This window comes from Protopterus annectens, chromosome 14.part0 (genome assembly GCF_019279795.1).
Source record: "Protopterus annectens isolate FY-2018-M chromosome 14.part0, PAN1.0, whole genome shotgun sequence".
NCBI classification, from domain to species: Eukaryota; Metazoa; Chordata; order Ceratodontiformes; family Protopteridae; genus Protopterus; species Protopterus annectens.
The window spans coordinates 688,228,000-688,245,276 of NC_056748.1; positions in this window are offsets into that span (position 1 = coordinate 688,228,000).

The following is a 17,277-nucleotide window of genomic DNA, read 5'->3' on the forward strand; positions in this document are numbered from 1 at the left end:
TGGGAAGTCTCTGGGACAGGAATCTATCCCTCCAGCATGTTCTGTTTATTGTGGTGACAAGGTTTAGGTCCCTAGAGCGTGTAGCTCGGAGGGATTTCTTTAAGTGGAGCATGTCCAAAAGCTCTGGGTTTGACATAGCTTTGTATGTTAGGCAGAGATTGCCTCTGAGTAGGCAATATGCAACGGAGTAAAGCTGGCGTTTTTTGAGATGGTCTGAATAGGGCATCTGTTTGAGGACAGTAATCCCTCTTTGTGAGGTATTTCGTCTGCCTTTCCAGTTGTTGTAGATATCTTGTGAGGTACATACCAAAAGGGGCATTGTATGGTTCTAATGAGTGATGAGTAGAGCGGAACAATGACCTCTTTTTTTCCTGGATGAGAAAACTTTTGTGATGAGGTGTGCCATGTAGAAGGATTTCCTGACCACTGTGGTGATGTGATTAAAGGAGTGACTACTGTCCACCTGTGTCCCAAGGTCTCTTATCACACGTTCGGTATTAAGTAGACTACTGCCTATGTGGTAGTTCATGCGTACAGAGTTTTTACCAAAGGGGATGACAGTGCACTTTTTGGCATTGAGCTTGAGGCCATGGCTTTGACACCAGGCATCTGTCTCAGTGAGGCTCTTTTGTAGGATGTCCACATCGTTAGGAGTTTTGATTATGGCTCCTAGTTTCCAGTCATCTGTGAACTTAGTTATCCAAAGATCTTCTGTGTTAGTCTGTATTTCAGAGAAGTAGTTACCAAACAGGAGAGGACCCAGGACTGAACCCTGTGGTACTCCACTTGTCACTGGTCTGAAGTCTGATTTGGAGTCTGCTACTTTCACAGTGTGGGTTCTGTCAGTAAGCCAGTTGGCAACCCATTTTGTGACATAGGGATTTATACCTAGTTTATTGAGTTTATCTATAATTCCAGAGTGGGGGATCGTGTTGAACACCTTGGCGAGATCTAGACAGGCTGTGAGAACCACCTTACCCTCATCTATGGCTTTGGTGACTGCTTCAAAGAAATCTATCAGGTTTAGGAGACATGATCTGCCTTTTACAAACCTGAACTGTGCGGGGTCCAGAGTTTGGAGATCTCCAATGTCTTTGTTTATGAGTTCCATGATGATACGTTCCATGGCCTTGCAGACCGGGCTAGTCAGGCTAATGGGGAGGTAGTTCCCATGTTCTTTCATGGCTCACCCTTTGTAGAGTGGGATAACTGTCATGGTGCACCATTCAATGGTCACAAAGCCAGAGGTGAGGCTATGACTGAACATGGTACTTAGGTGGGGTGCCAGTTCATTCTGTAGTTCATGTAGAATGCAGCCTGGGATGTTGTCAGGTCCCATGGATGCTGTGTTCTTGGCTTTGGAGAGTGAGGTTTTTACCTGTGCAGCCGTGATTACAGGAACTTTGCATTCTTCTGGTATAGAGATGGGCCCTTTAGGGGGTGAGAGGGTGGTAAAGTTAGCACTTAACCTATCTGCCAGGATGGTGGCAATATCAGTTGGTTCTGTATATTTAGTGCCATTGTGCTGTAACTCAGAGCAGATCTGAGTGTTGGCTTTGAGATTCTTGACATAGCTATAGAATGCTTTGTATTTGTCTTTAGAATCAGTGGTAATTTTGTTTTCATAACTAGCTTTTGAGGATTTTATGAGGTATCTCAGCTTCTTACTGAGGCTGACCAGGGAGTTCCTCCAATCATGGGATTTTACTCTTTTTTGCAACAGATTCTTTCTTCTGTTGTAGAGTTTGTTTATGGTAGACCACCACCAGATTGGCTTCCTTTTTTCGAGGATAGCATCTTAGTTTTGTTAGGGATAGCATGATCCATGCACTCATGTAAGTGCTTATTCGTGTAGGATTCAGCATTCGTACCTCTATTGTTCATCTTCATGGGTGTCGTGAAGTTTGCCACGTCTGTCTTAAGAAGCATGAAGTTGGCTTTGGAGAAATTTTTTATAGTTGTTTCCCTAATGGGGGTGGAAAGTGGATGTCTAGGGTGATTAGCTTGTGGTCAGATGTAACCAATAAGGAACTGACCTCTGGTGTGGAACACCGGTCGCCCATGTTGGTGATGACCAGGTCTAGGATATTGCTACCCCTAGTGGGGGTGTGGATAAGTTGATCCAAGGCATTGGAATTTATGAATTCCAGAAAACATTAAGCAAAAGAGTTGGTACAGGAGTAGTTTTCCCAGTTAATAGTGGGGTAGTTGAAATCACCCATTATTAGGGTGTTGGGTTGTACCCTAATATTTTCCAGTGTATCAAGAAAAGATGAGTGGGAATCCTGGGGCATGGTGGGGGGTCTGTAGCAAGCTACAATCTGGATTGCAGTCTTGCCCAGAGTTAATTGATCTTGGATCATCTCGGATGCATTAGCCTGAGCAACTAGCTTGTAGGTGTGGATATCCTTAATGAATATGGACACGTCTCTGCCTTTAGTGTTTCGGTCCAGGTTAGGTGGACGAAAGGTGTGGTATGAATTATAGCCGGGTAATGCAGGGGTGCTCTCTGGAGATTTGAGCCAGATCTATGTCACTGCACAGATGTCGATGTTCTCCATTTTAAGGAGTGCCTCGGGTGAGTGCTTTTTGAGGTTTAGACTTCTAGCACTGAGTAGCATTACCCTCAGATTCTGCTTGCTTGTACCTGTTATGGTGGTGAATTTGTCATTTGAACCTTGCTTAGAAAAGGCCCTATAGGGGTGGCAAGAGTATTTGCCAGTATCCAAAATCCCAAGGGCGACAGGTGCAGGCCATCTCTGGCAAAGCATCGTGGTCTGCCGATCATGTCATCCAAGGCAGACAGATACTGGATTCCCTTAGAATGACACCAGAAGCTTAGCCAATTGTTGAAGTCAATCATTTTGTCCTTGTACTGTGGTATCATTTTGGGTGATGGCAGGATGCTACTCAGGGCTAGGGTCATACCTGCCTGGGCTACAAGATCTGAAAGCTCCTCCATGTCTCTTTTCATGTAGTCCAGGGAGGTACATCTCAGGTCATTCACACCAACATGGACAATGACAGAGTTATATTTGTACTTGTTGTGGAGTGACCTGAGTGTGCGCATTATGTGGGGGATCCTGACACTCGACAGGCAGCTGACAGTAACTTTCTCCTTGTTTAGCCTGGTGAGTGGAACATCAGTGTGTGCCTGACTATAGAGTCAGCTATGACTAGAGTGTTGATTATATTATGCCTTATGGGCTGTAGCTGAGTGGCACACTGAGTTTGTGGGCTATGTGTCATTTGGGTTGTGTTGGGGGGTGGAGGTTACTTGTGTTTCTGCTTTGGAGGTCTCGGTTGTTTGGGCAGATTTTTATTGAGCCCCTCCATGAATGTAGGCATGTGCTTTGTGCTTCTGTGTGTGTGTTTTGGTGTTGGAGGTATTGAGGGACTATGTGATAACTGTGGTGTGGTGCAAGTGTTTACCTTCTCCTCTTGACCATCTAGTCCAGTCTTTGGTGAAGAGAGCTTTGCTTCCAGTTTGGCTATATAAGTGCATCTCTCACAGGTTGTAGTGTTGGGTGGTAGGAGGAGAGGGTTGGCTGTGTACATGAGGCAATTGCTGCATTGCCCCAAGATGCCTAAATTCATCAAGTAGACAGGAGAAAACACCGGGAGCTAACCTTTAGACATGCCTGGATAGGTGCTTATTTATTAAGTACTAAAAACTGTTTTCCTCTAGACAAGTGAGGAAAGTTGAGTGATGTAGTAATTTGTAACTTATTTAGTGCTTACGACAAGTTCTGAATAAGTGCTGAGCTCAAAGAAACAGATTTGAGTGCTAAAACTAAAAAGCTGGCTAGTTGCAAGGGAAAATTTGAAGAGCAGACTTTATGGCGCTAGGAATAGTTTAACCCTAGTTAAGCAAGGGGGGGCTCAGGAGCTTACAAACAGTCCTGGATACAGCAAATCTGTATCTGGACTAGACTTGTTACAGGAAAGGGGGAAAACAAGCTTAGAATTTCTTTTCAGTAAAATGGAAATGGAGAAAGCTGGAACAGAAGTTAATTCAAGGTTAAGAATCTGAGTGGGTTGGCTTTCACAAATGTTCTCTATTAGATTGAATGAACTAATGACACTAGACTGGAAGGAGTGTCACAGATCAAATATACAGCATGGGCGGGCAACTGCAAAGCCACCAAGTATAACAACACAACAATAGGGAGGGGGGCTGGGAAACTTTTACAGCTACTAGCTGTAGCCACTAATTGAAACTTTTAAAAAGATCAAGGAGCAAGCAGACTCTAGAGAATGCTTTTAACTGCAAACAGACTAGACTAGAACACAGAAACCTCAAAAAATCAAAAATGCACAGAAAAGCATGGCTAGAGCACTCACAAACAGAAAATACAACTCTCAGTATGAAAAAGCAGTTAACAGTTAAGTGATTCAGTAAACATGCAATTAGAGTACTGAAACTGTATCTCTCAATGAAAAATATAGTTAGAACAGTATAAAACAGTACATAAATGCAGTGAAACAGTAAAAAAAAACTTTATAACAGTGCAACATGTAGTAGATTAACTGTATAGCACAATTATAAGCGTTACAAAAGTGCAGTTCAGTGAAATAAGTGTAAGAAATAACTTATCCTGCTCTTGGAATCTTAAGGAATTTCTGCTTAGTTTCAGTAATGAATTACCATCCACAGCTTGATAAATACAAGCAGTTATGTGTCGCTGGTGGTGAGCACACTAAACTGAAAATTGATTTCTGATGATTTATGGTTTAGTATTACTTTTGATTGACAAGAATATTTTGCTACTTTGGTTGGGTACTGGATAATGGTTTGTGTAAACATCAGTATGTGTCTGGTCATACAAAACGACAAAGTCAACCACAAAATCAAAATATGTTTTCTTACCATTTGCAGTTTTAATAGCAGGAGTAAATCCAGAAATTAAAGCTACTTGTAAACACAAGATACATGAGAAATACACGTTTTAACTAGCATTATCTTGCAAAGATCTCTAATCCACAAAAACTAAACACAGACACCAAACACTCAAGCAAATTCTGTATAGTATCTAGTGCAGAGGGTTGAGACTATGAGCTATAGTTCCTGTGGTACAGGGTTCGATTCCCTCAGCATTCATTTGCCTGCTGTGTGGCCTTAAGCAAATAGCTTACCCAGACATGTTCCTGGTTCACCCTCCGAAAAGACACTGTGTTCAGTCTGCCTTCCTGGATAACACATCAATACCGCTATTATTAAATGCGTATCAACAGCTATTTGATGAAGCAATTTGCAAAGAAGCAACTTTATACAGCAAGTACTGGAAAAGCACACTGAAGATGTTTTCCTATTTAATTCTTCTTGTTTTTTTTCTTTATATTATACACCCACACACACATACACACAAACACACACATATACACAGGTTCATGCAGAGTACAGTCATAGTGTCATCTTTAACAGGAAAATACCACATTTGTAAACTAACATCTATAGCAGTGCAACAAAAGAGGCTTCGCTTCATTACAAAATCACTTGAACACTGCCAAATTCATAGGTAAGTACTAGGCTATCAGCCGAAGGGCCTACGTAAGCCTAGCCAGCAAGGTTCCATAGCTTACGCCACCCAAAAAAGTTATTTTCCTGTGCCACTGTCCAGCAGAGAGACAGAAGTGATCCCCGGGGTGTATTTCCTATTTCCCATCCACTCATCAAGATTTTTCTTGAAGAGTGCTAATGAAGAACTTTGCTTGACATAGATGGGCAGCTTGTTCCAGAGTATAGGAAGTCTCTGGGACAGGAATCTATCCCTCCAGCATGTCCTGTTTATTGTGGTGACAAGATTTAGGTCCCTAGAGTGTGTAGCTCTGAGGGATTGGGATTTCTTTAGGTGTAGCATGTCCAACAGCTCTGGGTTTGGCATAACTTTATATGTTAGGCAGAGATCACCTCGGAGTAGGTGATAAGCTACAGAGTAAAGCTGGAGTTTTTTGAGGCGGTCAGTGTAGGGCATTTGTTTGAGGCCAGTAATCCTCTTTGTGAGGTACTTCTGTGGCCTTTCCAGCTGCTGCAGATGTCTTGTGAGGTACATTCCAAAAGGGGCATTGTACTCTATAATGGGTCTAATGAGTGACGGGTAGAGGGGAACAATGACCTCTTTTTTCCTGGATGAGAACCTTTTTATGATGAGGTGTGCCATGTAGAATGACTTCCTGACTACTGTGGCGATGTGACTATCAAAGGAGAGACTACTGTCCACCTGGGTCCCAAGGTCTCTTATCACGCATTTGGTGTTAAGTAGATTGCTGCCTATGTGGTAGTTCATGGGTACAGAGTTTTTACCAAAGGGGGTGACACTGCAATTTTTGGCATTGAGCTTGAGGCCATGGCTCTGCCACCAGGCATCTGTCTCAGTGAGGCCCTTCTGTAGGATGTCCACATCATTTGGGTACTTGACTATGGCTCCTAGTTTGCAGTCATCTGCGAACTTCATTAGCCAGAGGCCTTCTGTGTTAGCCTGTACTTCAGAGAAGTAGATACCAAACAGGAGAGGTCCCAGGACGGAACTCTGTGGTACTCCACTTGTCACTGCTTTGAGGTCAGATTTGGAGTCTGCAACTTTTACAGTGTGGTTTCTGTCAGTGAGCCAGTTGGCAACCCATCTTGTGATGTAGGGATTTATACCTAGTTTAGTGAGTTTAGCTATAATTCCAGAATGGGGGATAGTGTCAAAAACTTTGGCGAGGTCAAGATAGGCTGTGTGAACTACCTTACCCTCATCCACGGTTTTGGTGACTGCCTCAAAGAAGTCAATCAGGTTCAGGAGGCAACCCTTCAAAAGCTGAACTGGCAGTAAATTTGAGTAGCAAATTATGTTAGATTTCAACTTCTCATGTCTGACAAAAACTCACAACCAGTTTATTAAAAATACTAAAAACAATTTCAAATAAAAACATTAAGTATACCCATTTAATCATCCCTCAGCAAAAAGTACAATTAAGGTAATTCAAGAGGCTTCAGATTAAACATTATCCAAAAGGGCTATCTGAAATGCTAAATTCAGTCACACAGTAAGCAAGCTACCACACAGTGTATAATTGACAGCATACTTCAATCATAATATGGACGCATTGTTAACTCTTATAAGGACGATACCCAAAATGAATATGTTTTAATATGAAACACCACATAATACAGAGTCTGTCAACCCTAAACTAACAAAACAAATGGCATAAATTAATTCCATAATGCATGGTACTCAAAACTGTCAATTTCTATATGCAAAAAATAAAATTTTCCTGCAGTTTCTAAACTATCTACAAGACCAAACAGTAAATTTCACTTAAGTGTCACAAATATTTTTTGGTAGAAACAAAAACCCTCAAAACTACAGTCACCTGGCAGATTATGCCTCTGTTGGTTATCCTTACAATAATCCTATATTTTGGAATATTGTACTTGTTCTTGTCCTCTAACAAACAGAAAGAATCAACCTACTTCAATAAGAGAAGAGAACAAATGCACACCACTAACAATGATCTGCTTAAATGCCCACCTCTTCTCCTCCTGAATTTCACCTGATACCTTTAAAAATAAGCCTTGTTCTTGACAACCTTCACAAACTCCTGTAAAAAGAAGGGGAAGGGACAGTTACAACTACACATGTTTCAGTTGCTATTCTAACAATAATATCTTTTAAATGTGTTAAACTGAGTACTGATCCAGGTAGACCATTCTCAGACTCAAATAAGCAGAAACTACGGGTTCCTATTATTTAAGCAAACACTTAAATTTGCAAACACTGTTTTGTTGTGTGTGATTATGCAAAATAGCAAAATGCCGAAAGCACGGAACAGCGATTTTTTTCCTAGGGAAAAAATGACTGGGCCATTTCCTCCACTGTGGGGTGATCTCGGAGTTGGTATATTTAAGTAGGGGTGGTACAACCCCCCCACTTTATTTTGTGTTTGGATTTTTTTTTTTATGGCTCAGCAGTTTTTTTCCCTGGGAAAAAAATCACTGATCTGTGTGTTCGACATTTTGGATTTTTGGGTATTGTGGGTCGATTATATAGCGTTCGCAATTTAGTGCATTTGCTAATATAATATAGACCCGAAAATACAACTCCTAAAGTGCAGGAATTAAAGTAGCACAAAGCAAGCCTGGGCAAAACATCTTGTGTAATAAAACAAAAAATAGTTTTAGCAGTGGTGAACCCAAGCAAACAATACAAAATAAACAAACATTTATACAATAATGTATCAAAATCCTATTTACACTTCTTTAAAATGCTTAATGAACTGGTTAAGTTATGAAAATAAAAAGTGATACAAGATCTCACAAAGGAAAAATGTACTTAACATGATCCCAGTCTGTTTATTTATTTATTTAAGTTTGATGACCGGGGAAGTCCATTGGGTCAGAAGAGCCCGTTTTCAGCAGAGACCTTGGGAGAAAAGCTCCAAAACAAATTACAGTTACATTTGAATTTACAACTTGCAGGTTACAAAAAAGGGCAACAATTTATACATTTCAATTACATATTGCAAGTTACTAAGGACAAAACAAGTAGCTGTGCAGAACAAAAGTTAAAGACATTTCAGAGTGTATAATACAGTATGTTAAAGGCTCAAGTGGGTAAAACATTTAAAATATATAATAATGGTAGGTAGAAGTGATCAGATACAGAGTGTAATTCATGGAAGGAGAAATATATGCGAGTTGAGATATAGCTATTATTTCTTTTAGTTTAGATGGTCTATGATCCGCGGTGGTGGTGGTGCTGCGGTAGCATTATCGCCTCACAGTAAGATGCTGACCGGTTCAACTCTCAGCTAGAGCGTCTTCTGCGTGGAGACATGTGTGAATGGGCGTACCTTCATTGAAGGTTGTGCGTTAGGGCTGGCAACTCAGCACGTAAAAATCAACTGCCAATCATTAGCGGACCGGAGTTCCGCTGTGGCGACCCCTAACCTGGAAAAGCCGAAAGACACAACAACAAGTTTAGGTGGTCTATAATGCATGGACAGAGTAGCAGAAGGGGTTATAGAGAATACCGTGGAAGATGCACAGTCCAAGGCAATGGAGAGAATCTTAAGGAGTTATGCAGAAAGAGAGAGGGTGGAGAGGGGATTAAGTTGGAGTATGGCATGGGCATATCCATTCAGATGATAGATGAGATAGTAGCTGGGTTTTGAAATTGCCATGCTGGGGAAGGCTGTGAAGTGGTGGGGGGGGGGGTTCCATTTTTGGCTATGGAGTAGGAGAGGAGTAGCTGGCTTGGAGGATGAGATGGTTTATGGATTTGAAAGAGATTTTGGTTTGTGGATCTGAGTTGGCGGTTGGGTATATAGGGTTTTAAGGATGTAGCCAGAGAAGGGCAGTTTGCAGGTTTGTAGATAAGTTTGTGGGCAGTGGTGAATTGTAGGTAACTAAGGTAGTTGGGAAGTTCAAGCCAGTCCAGGGTGAGGAGGGAGTGGGAGTGGTGGGAAGAGTATTTGGAATTGGTTGCAAATTTGCAGATTTTGTGGTAGTAGGATTCAAGTTTGTTTTGTAAGCTGATGTGTATGTTTGTGAACAGGGGTGCACCAAACAGGGCGGGGAACAAGAAAGTAGATGGCAGGGTTTGATGGGTAGAGGGGCGGAGGAAGTGGATGTGTCTGTAGAGAAGACCTAACTTTTGGTGAGTTTTTGATTGCAGACTGGATGTGTGTGTCAAATTTTAGTTCATTTATGATGATACAGAGAAGTTTAGTGGTGGGGACTATATCAAGGGGAGTGTTATTCTGGCTTTGCATGATGAATGAGGTTTTATCGATAGTTGAGTTTTTGCTGGGGCAGAAGATCATTAGTTTTTTTTTTATTTGCATTCAGAGCTAGGTGGTTGGACTGCATCCAGATTTCTGTATTGGAGAAGGCTAATTGTGTTTTTGCTAGAAGCTTGGAGGGTGAGAAAGCTGAGCAGATGATGGTTTAGTCATCTGCATACTGGATGACAGATGAGTCTGGGACAGAGTGTTGAAAGTTGTTAACAAATAGGTTAAAGAGTAGCGGGCCAAGAACAGATCCTTGGAGGATACCTTTGGGTGTAGGAAAGGAGGAGGAGGAGGTGGAGGTTTTTCATTGGACGGCTTGTTGGCGGTTGAATAGGTAGCTGGAAAACCAATCTAGAGAGGGGGGAGAGGGAGTTGTGATATGAGAAGGGTGTGGGAGATGGTATCAAAGGCTTTTGACAGATCAAGAAAAATGTTGATACAAATTTGCCTGAGTCACGTTCTTGGTTGATGGTTTCTAGAAAGGAAAAAAGGGTATTTATGGTGGAGTGACCGGGATGGAAACTGTGCTGAGTAGGGGAGAGGAGATTGTTTTGGGTTAGGCGCATCATTAGTTGAGCTTGGATGGTTTTTACAAGAATTTTAGACAGAGTGGATAGGATGGCGATGGGCCTGAAGTTGGTGGTGTCAGTATTTTTACCACCTTTGTGGAGGGGGATGATGTAGGCATGGTGCCAGATGGAAGGGATGTATGATTCTTGTATGGATCTATTTATAAGTATAGAGATGGGGAAGGCGATGCTGTCTGCAGATAGTTTGAGGACTGTAGGAGGAAGATTGTCAGGTGCACTGCGGCAGGGTTTGAGTTTGAGGAGGAGTCTTTATATCGTGCTTGTGGGAACGGGCTTAAGGAAGAAGGGTGAGGAGGAGTTTAACTGGGTGGAGAGGTGGTTTTAGAGTGAGGCATTGTGGTTAGGGGAGGAGAGTGGGAAGGAGTTGGATAGTTTGGCTATACAGTCTATGAAGAAAGAATCAAAGTGAGAGGCGATGTCGAGGTCAGAGAGTGTGGGATTGGGACAGGGGTTTTCTTTATTACCAGGATTTAATATAGATGAGATGGAGTTCCAGAATTTTTTGGGGCTTGTTGCGTGCAGAGACTGAAGTTTGGAATAGTGAGCTTTGCAATCTTTGATAATTAGCTTTTGGGTGGAGTTCCGGAGTTGCTTAAATTCTAGGAGGGAGCTTGGGTTTTTATTTTTTTTGATACTGCCTCCATTTTTTGTCCCTTTGTAGCATGGAAAGTTTGGTTTCTTTGGATAACCATGGGCAAGGATTGGATTTGATGCATTTGGTTTTAGGGGGGCTTGCTGGTTAAGGAGGGTAAGGAATGAGTGGTTGAAATGGGAGACATCATTATCTAAAGGGAGAGTTCTTAGAGGGGTCCAGTCGATGCATTTAAAGCATTCTGAGAAGGTTTGGGGATTGAAAGATGACAGGTTGCAAGTTTGAATGTAGTGGTGTTGTTTTTGTAGGGGAGTTGGGAGTCGGTCAGCGAAGGCAGGTAAGTGGTTACTGAGAGCATCTGGTAATATACCAGATTTGTTGATGAGACTTGGATGTGTTGTAAGGATCCAGTCAATGATGGTACTGGAGGTACTATCTTTATTTGGTCTGGTACATGAGTGAATTAGTTGGCAGAAGTTGTACAGGCTGATAGTATGGGAAGGGGCATCTGAGTTGAAGGAGGACCAATTGATGTTGGTGTCACCAAGGATATAGGTTTCATTATTTATGTGGGAGAAGAACCAGGATAGTATGTTCTCAGGTGTTTTGATGTCATCACCAGGGGGGATATAGAGGGCAGCGATACATATGGATTTGTGCATCTGAGTTGAAGGAGGACCAATTGATGTTGGTGTCACCAAGGATATAGGTTTCATTATTTATGTGGGAGGAGAACCAGGATAGTATGTTCTCAGGCATTTTGATATTATCACCAGGGGGGGATATAGAGGGCAGCGATACATATGGATTTGTGCTTGTTAATTTTTAGTAGTCCTATTGTTAATTCAGCATTGGCAAAAGTTGGAATTGAATTGTAGGGGGTTATGATATGGGAGGTGGGGTAGATTATAACTACTCCACCTCCTTTTTCTGTGGGGACGATCACTGCAAATCATTTGGTAACCTGGTGGAAGGATTTCATGATCTTTTATGTAGGGTTTGAGTCAAGTTTCAGATATGGTGGTTATGTCAGGGTGGTTGTGGGAGAGCCATGCATGCAGGTTAGGGATTTTGTTTCTGATACTTTCTGCATTGAGTGTAGTAATGTGCAGGGACTTAGGTTTTTTTGGGTTGAGAGGATGGTTTAGCTGCATTAATGGTGGAGGTTGGTCCCGGGTTGGGGTGCACATCACCGGCCTGTGAGAGAGGGGTGTGGTGGAGGAGTAAAGAGAGGTGGGTAGGAGGTAAGGTTGATATGGAAGTATTGATCTTTTGGAGTGACAGTTTAGAGGAGGGTGTAAGGGGGAAGGGGAGAGTACTTTAGATTTGTATAGGTAAATAGTGTTGTAGTTATAAAGTTCATGTGAGATAGCAGAGTAAGAGGGGGAGTGAGCATGGTTGTATGGTGCAGTGGAGTGTGTGAGTGAGATGAGGAAGGGGTCGGGAAGTTGTGTGAGATAGGACAGACAGGAAAGAGAGATAAGTAGAGTTATTGGAGTGGATGTTAGAGTTGATGAGAAGAGCATTGTAGGAGGGGTTACAGAGTTTGAGGAGAGTTTAGGATTTTTATTGGTGGGAGGAGTTTCAAATGGGCCTGATTGTGGATGGTTTGGGTGGGACTGTCCAAAAAAAAAAAAAAAATTATCAGTGACCTGAAGTTGGAGAGAAGCTACAGCCAGGGAGTAGTTTTAACAGTGTAAGACTTTCTCTTCTAAACACTTGTAAAGTATAGATATTATATATCAGAGGGGAGATGAGAATGAGGTGGACGAGTCCACAGGTTCCTTAGTATAGGGCAGTGAAAAACTGTTAAATAAGTGAGTAATACTGAGGCTGGCAAAATGTAACCAACAATTCACAAATTTGTCAGTCTCAACAGTTCAACATTATTAGTACACACATTGAAAGGTTTTAATATAAAGCTGCACAGTTTAAAGTAATATCACAGAGTAGACAGTTAGTCAAACTAGAAAACAGTTGGCTGTTAAAAAGAAAGTTCCACTACAAAGTCCATGAGTAGATATCATCCCATCCGGTCCCAAATATGACACATGTATGTACGGCCAATATAGCAACAGTTATTCCCGTTTGTATTTCCAGCCCTTCTGCACAATTGCTGGTATAGTGATAATCAACCTACAAAGTTGATTGTAATAAAACTTACAAAACACCCAAGATAGCTCAGACACTGCACTACCCGGATATACTGCTATTCAATACGGTCACTTCAACTTTTTAGTGTTACAGGTGCTTAAGAACACCAAAACATCTAATGCACTAGGCAAACACTAAAATGCACCCTTTCAGCATAAAATCCATCTTTATGAGGATGTCTCTTACCAAAATTGGACTCCAAAGCACATAGTAATACCCCTCTCTGTATTATATATTACTCTAGATGATTATAGCACAATCCAGCCATGAAGAAAAAAGTTGTTAAACAGTTCATCATACCATACAATCCGAGCAATGCCCAAAAATATATGTAAAGTCAATGTATTCAATTTTTTCTTTTAGTTCAACCTCAGGCCCATATTCACAGCTGCCATCGTGGTTAATATACACTTCCGACAACGCCCAAATGTAAACGCAGTCATTCCCCTCCGATTAATAGTAGTAGTTTAAGTTCAACCTCAGGCCTGTCTTCACAGCTGCTATCTTGTTTGATAATTACAGCCAAATTCAACAGTTTTTGGTAAAACACCAAACAGTCTTAGCCCCAAATGGCCTGGAGGGGCAATCAATCGAATATGTAAACAGCTCATCCACTTCCTTCTAGCTGCAAAACATAAATCCGGCCCCAACAAGCACCACACGATACCCACGATTGATGATATATATGATTGATGATATAACAGTTGGCCAGCTTCCAAAGCTTCAGGGCACATTTTGCACCCTGATCTGTCAAGGAAATTGAGATAAGTTGACAAACACAAGTTTGGGCACAAAGTCCTTCAGAGCTTTACTGTCACAGAATACTATGCTCTTCGGAGGCTTTAGAGGCTTGATGGTTGGGCTTGTGTTTTCCTTTGCTGGACAGATAAGCTCCCTTTGGGGAGAAAAACATATATTTTCTTAAATTTATTAATGTTTTATTACTTACATCTTCAGGAAATTTATTCTAAATCAAGTGGCATTATATTTTATTGGACTGTCTTGAAACTGTAATGTACTTTTAAACAGAGCACTCATTTTTTTCTGTCAGGTTTAAACTAGTGTAAACTAACTGATCACATACTCTGTGGAGAATCTGTACTCAATTTTCAATTGTGTGGGCTGCCATAGCAATTGAAAGTGATTTTTACTGTTTTTTTTCTGTCAAAAAAGTTGCTTTTGAGGACTGATAATTTTTCTAGCATTTGCTGCTTGTCTTCCTGGGAACGAGGTACCGTTTTTAGCTTGACCATGGAACACATTGTCAGTCCCACAGTCAGGCATTCTTCCAGCCAAAAAAGAAAAAGTTAAACAAACAGCCTTTGCTACAATAGCAGGCTAGCAATGTGCCTCATCTGTAGGTGGGTGATTCTGCTGTGGTCATTTATTGCACCTCAAGCCACTCATCTTCTACCACAAATCGTTCTTGTGTAGCAACTACAGCAACTATGGACTGAGGTTATCCATGTCCTCTGTGGCTGCTGAAGCCTCCTCAGTGGGTGGGAGAGAGCCAATCTTGTTGGCCCTGTGAGAGGGAACAGGGAAGGTTTCCCTGTTGTGTCAGAATGCTGTGCCCATACCTAGAAGCGGCTGCCATTTATAACACAGTTGGTCCCATTTTTCCTGACCAGAAAACAAACAGAAAACCAAACATGTATGTCTTCCTCCTCAAATTTCTATAGATAGAAGTTGTCTACTGGCACTGGCTCAAGGTTTAATCAGGCTACTGATCCTTCTTCTACAGTAGTTTCTGGGAAAAGATAAAGGGATGCCTTTTTTCATGAAGAGATTCAAGATTCTGATTCTGAAAAGGAAGATACAGGGATGGATTTGGGTTTTGTCCTCAGATGTCTGATTCATATTCAGTTGAGAGCTTACTACCTGATTCTTCCTGTGGGTGTTTCTCTTTTTCTGTGACTACTACTAGAATGCCCCATTGCTTTCAGTGGGAAAACACTCATGAGAAACCTCATTCTCAGTCCTTCAGAAAATACTATGAATTGTTGCAAAAAGATTTTCCAGAAACTACACCCATCCACCTGTCCTGTCTGCTTTAGACAGTGTGTCTTACTGCCTGCAATTTCCTGACAGTCAGGTAGTTGTCCCTGAAAATGCAAATAGGATGGATAAAGTTCCTTGGTATTTTAAACTTTAAAACATTATTCCCACACCTGACCCAGCTGCTATAACCTTACTTGACTCTACCACTACTAAGCAGTTTGTCAATTTCCAATCCTTCTCTTATTAATAAGGAAAGGAAAATTAAAATTATTGATATTTATGAAAGAAAAGTGTATACTTCCACAACTTTGATTTTTCAGAACGTTAAATTGTCAGGCTCATATATTAAAGTTTGTTCTGACATACTGTGAAAGTATGAGGAATATTTCAACTAAAATTCCTTCATGTGAAAAAAATTCTTTACATAACTTAGTGTCTTCCATTGCAGAGGTTGTTTGCAGTGTGTGTATAACTCTGTTGATACTTCTAGGGATATGGCCATTTGTTCTGTTTTAAGGTTGGCTTGGCTGCATTGTCAGAGCCTTCCATATGATTTAGAAATTAAATTTTAAACTCTCTCTTAGATGGAGATTCCCTATTTGGCCTCTCTGCTGTAGAGGTGATCAAAAAGTGTGATAAAAGCATCAAGCTGATCCAGGGGATCTCTAAGAATTTTCAGCCCTCATTTTCCAAACTGTCCAAAGGATTTTCTTTCTCTGCATCTAGTGTTTGCAAAAAATACAACAATCTCAACAGAATTCAGATAAGTAGATGATTAAGAAGTGGAAGGGGGGGTTCCAAATAGAGGTCTCAAGCCTCTGAAAACCATGGACAGTCCAACAAGTCTCAGTGACTATTCTAGAGACCTTGTGACCCCCCCCTCCCACCCTGTCCCCTTTTCTCTTCCAGAAGGTCTGAATCATAATTTTTCTGTTTGGTAACTGATTGCTTCAAATAAATGGGTTCGGAAAATCACTCATCAGGGTTGCAGATGGCAAGAGGAGGAAATTCCTCCTTTACAGGGCATTCCTGTCCCTGCAGACCAGATTCTCTTGTTTGCACCTGCCCATCATATGCTGTTCAAAGGAGTAATAGAAACAGTTCCGCCATCTCAGGTTGAGAAAGGGTTTTATTCAAGGACACTCCTATTGCCAAAGAAAGAAAATACCTGAAGACCAGCCCTGGATCTTTCTTTTCTAAATCTGTTTATGACAGTCTCCTAATTACAAATGATGCCACTTAACCTGTTACCTCTTCTTCTTTCAAGTTTCCCGGTAACAATAGACTTAAAAGATGCTTATCATCACATGCCTGTTCATCCAGACATCAGGCATTTTTTAAGGTTTTGGGCATCTGGATCACATTATCAGTTCTCTGTCTTACCCTTGGACTATCCACTGCACCAGTGTGTTCTCAAAGTGTCTCCAATTATAGCTCATTGCAGGTTACAGGGTATTCACATTTTTCCATATTTAGACAACTTGCCTATCTTTGCAGAGCTTTTTTTTCAAAATGTCAGGAATATCTCCCTCGGGTGTGAGATCTCTTGTACAACCGCGATTCCAAGAGAATGCTCAAAGGTTTTTCTTGAATCTGTGACACAGGACTGTGTCCCTAGAATATCAAATAGACATCTCAGTTAAAAGAGTTCTTCTTCCACAGAAGAAAACAGATCTTTATTTAGATTTCTAAGGTTTTTCACTCAGACTTCAGCCACTGTGAGGGAATATCTTAGGATTTTGGGTCTCATGGCATCTATGATTCTCATAATACCACTGGTTAAACTTTTTTGGTCCCACCATGAACACCCTTTTCACTTTTCTGACCCAGTATTGGGGCTTATCAGAAGAGAATTTTTTTGATGGAGACAACATATATCCTTAAATCCAGGTCTCCTCTTCTCACTCCCTGCTCTAAAGCAGTCAGTCACAAAGATGCTTTGGACATTACTTAGGGAGCAGTTTCAGGAAGGATAAAAATGTACGGGGTGTGGGACATCAAAAACAGATGAACGCACATAAATATCAAAGAGGTGCTTTCTCTGATCAAGGCACTCAACTGTCTGAACCATCCTTGCTCCCCGGGACATGTTTAAGTGATTAAAGACAATACCACAGTCAAATGGTAAATCAAAAAGCAAAGGAGAACCAGGTTGCACCCACT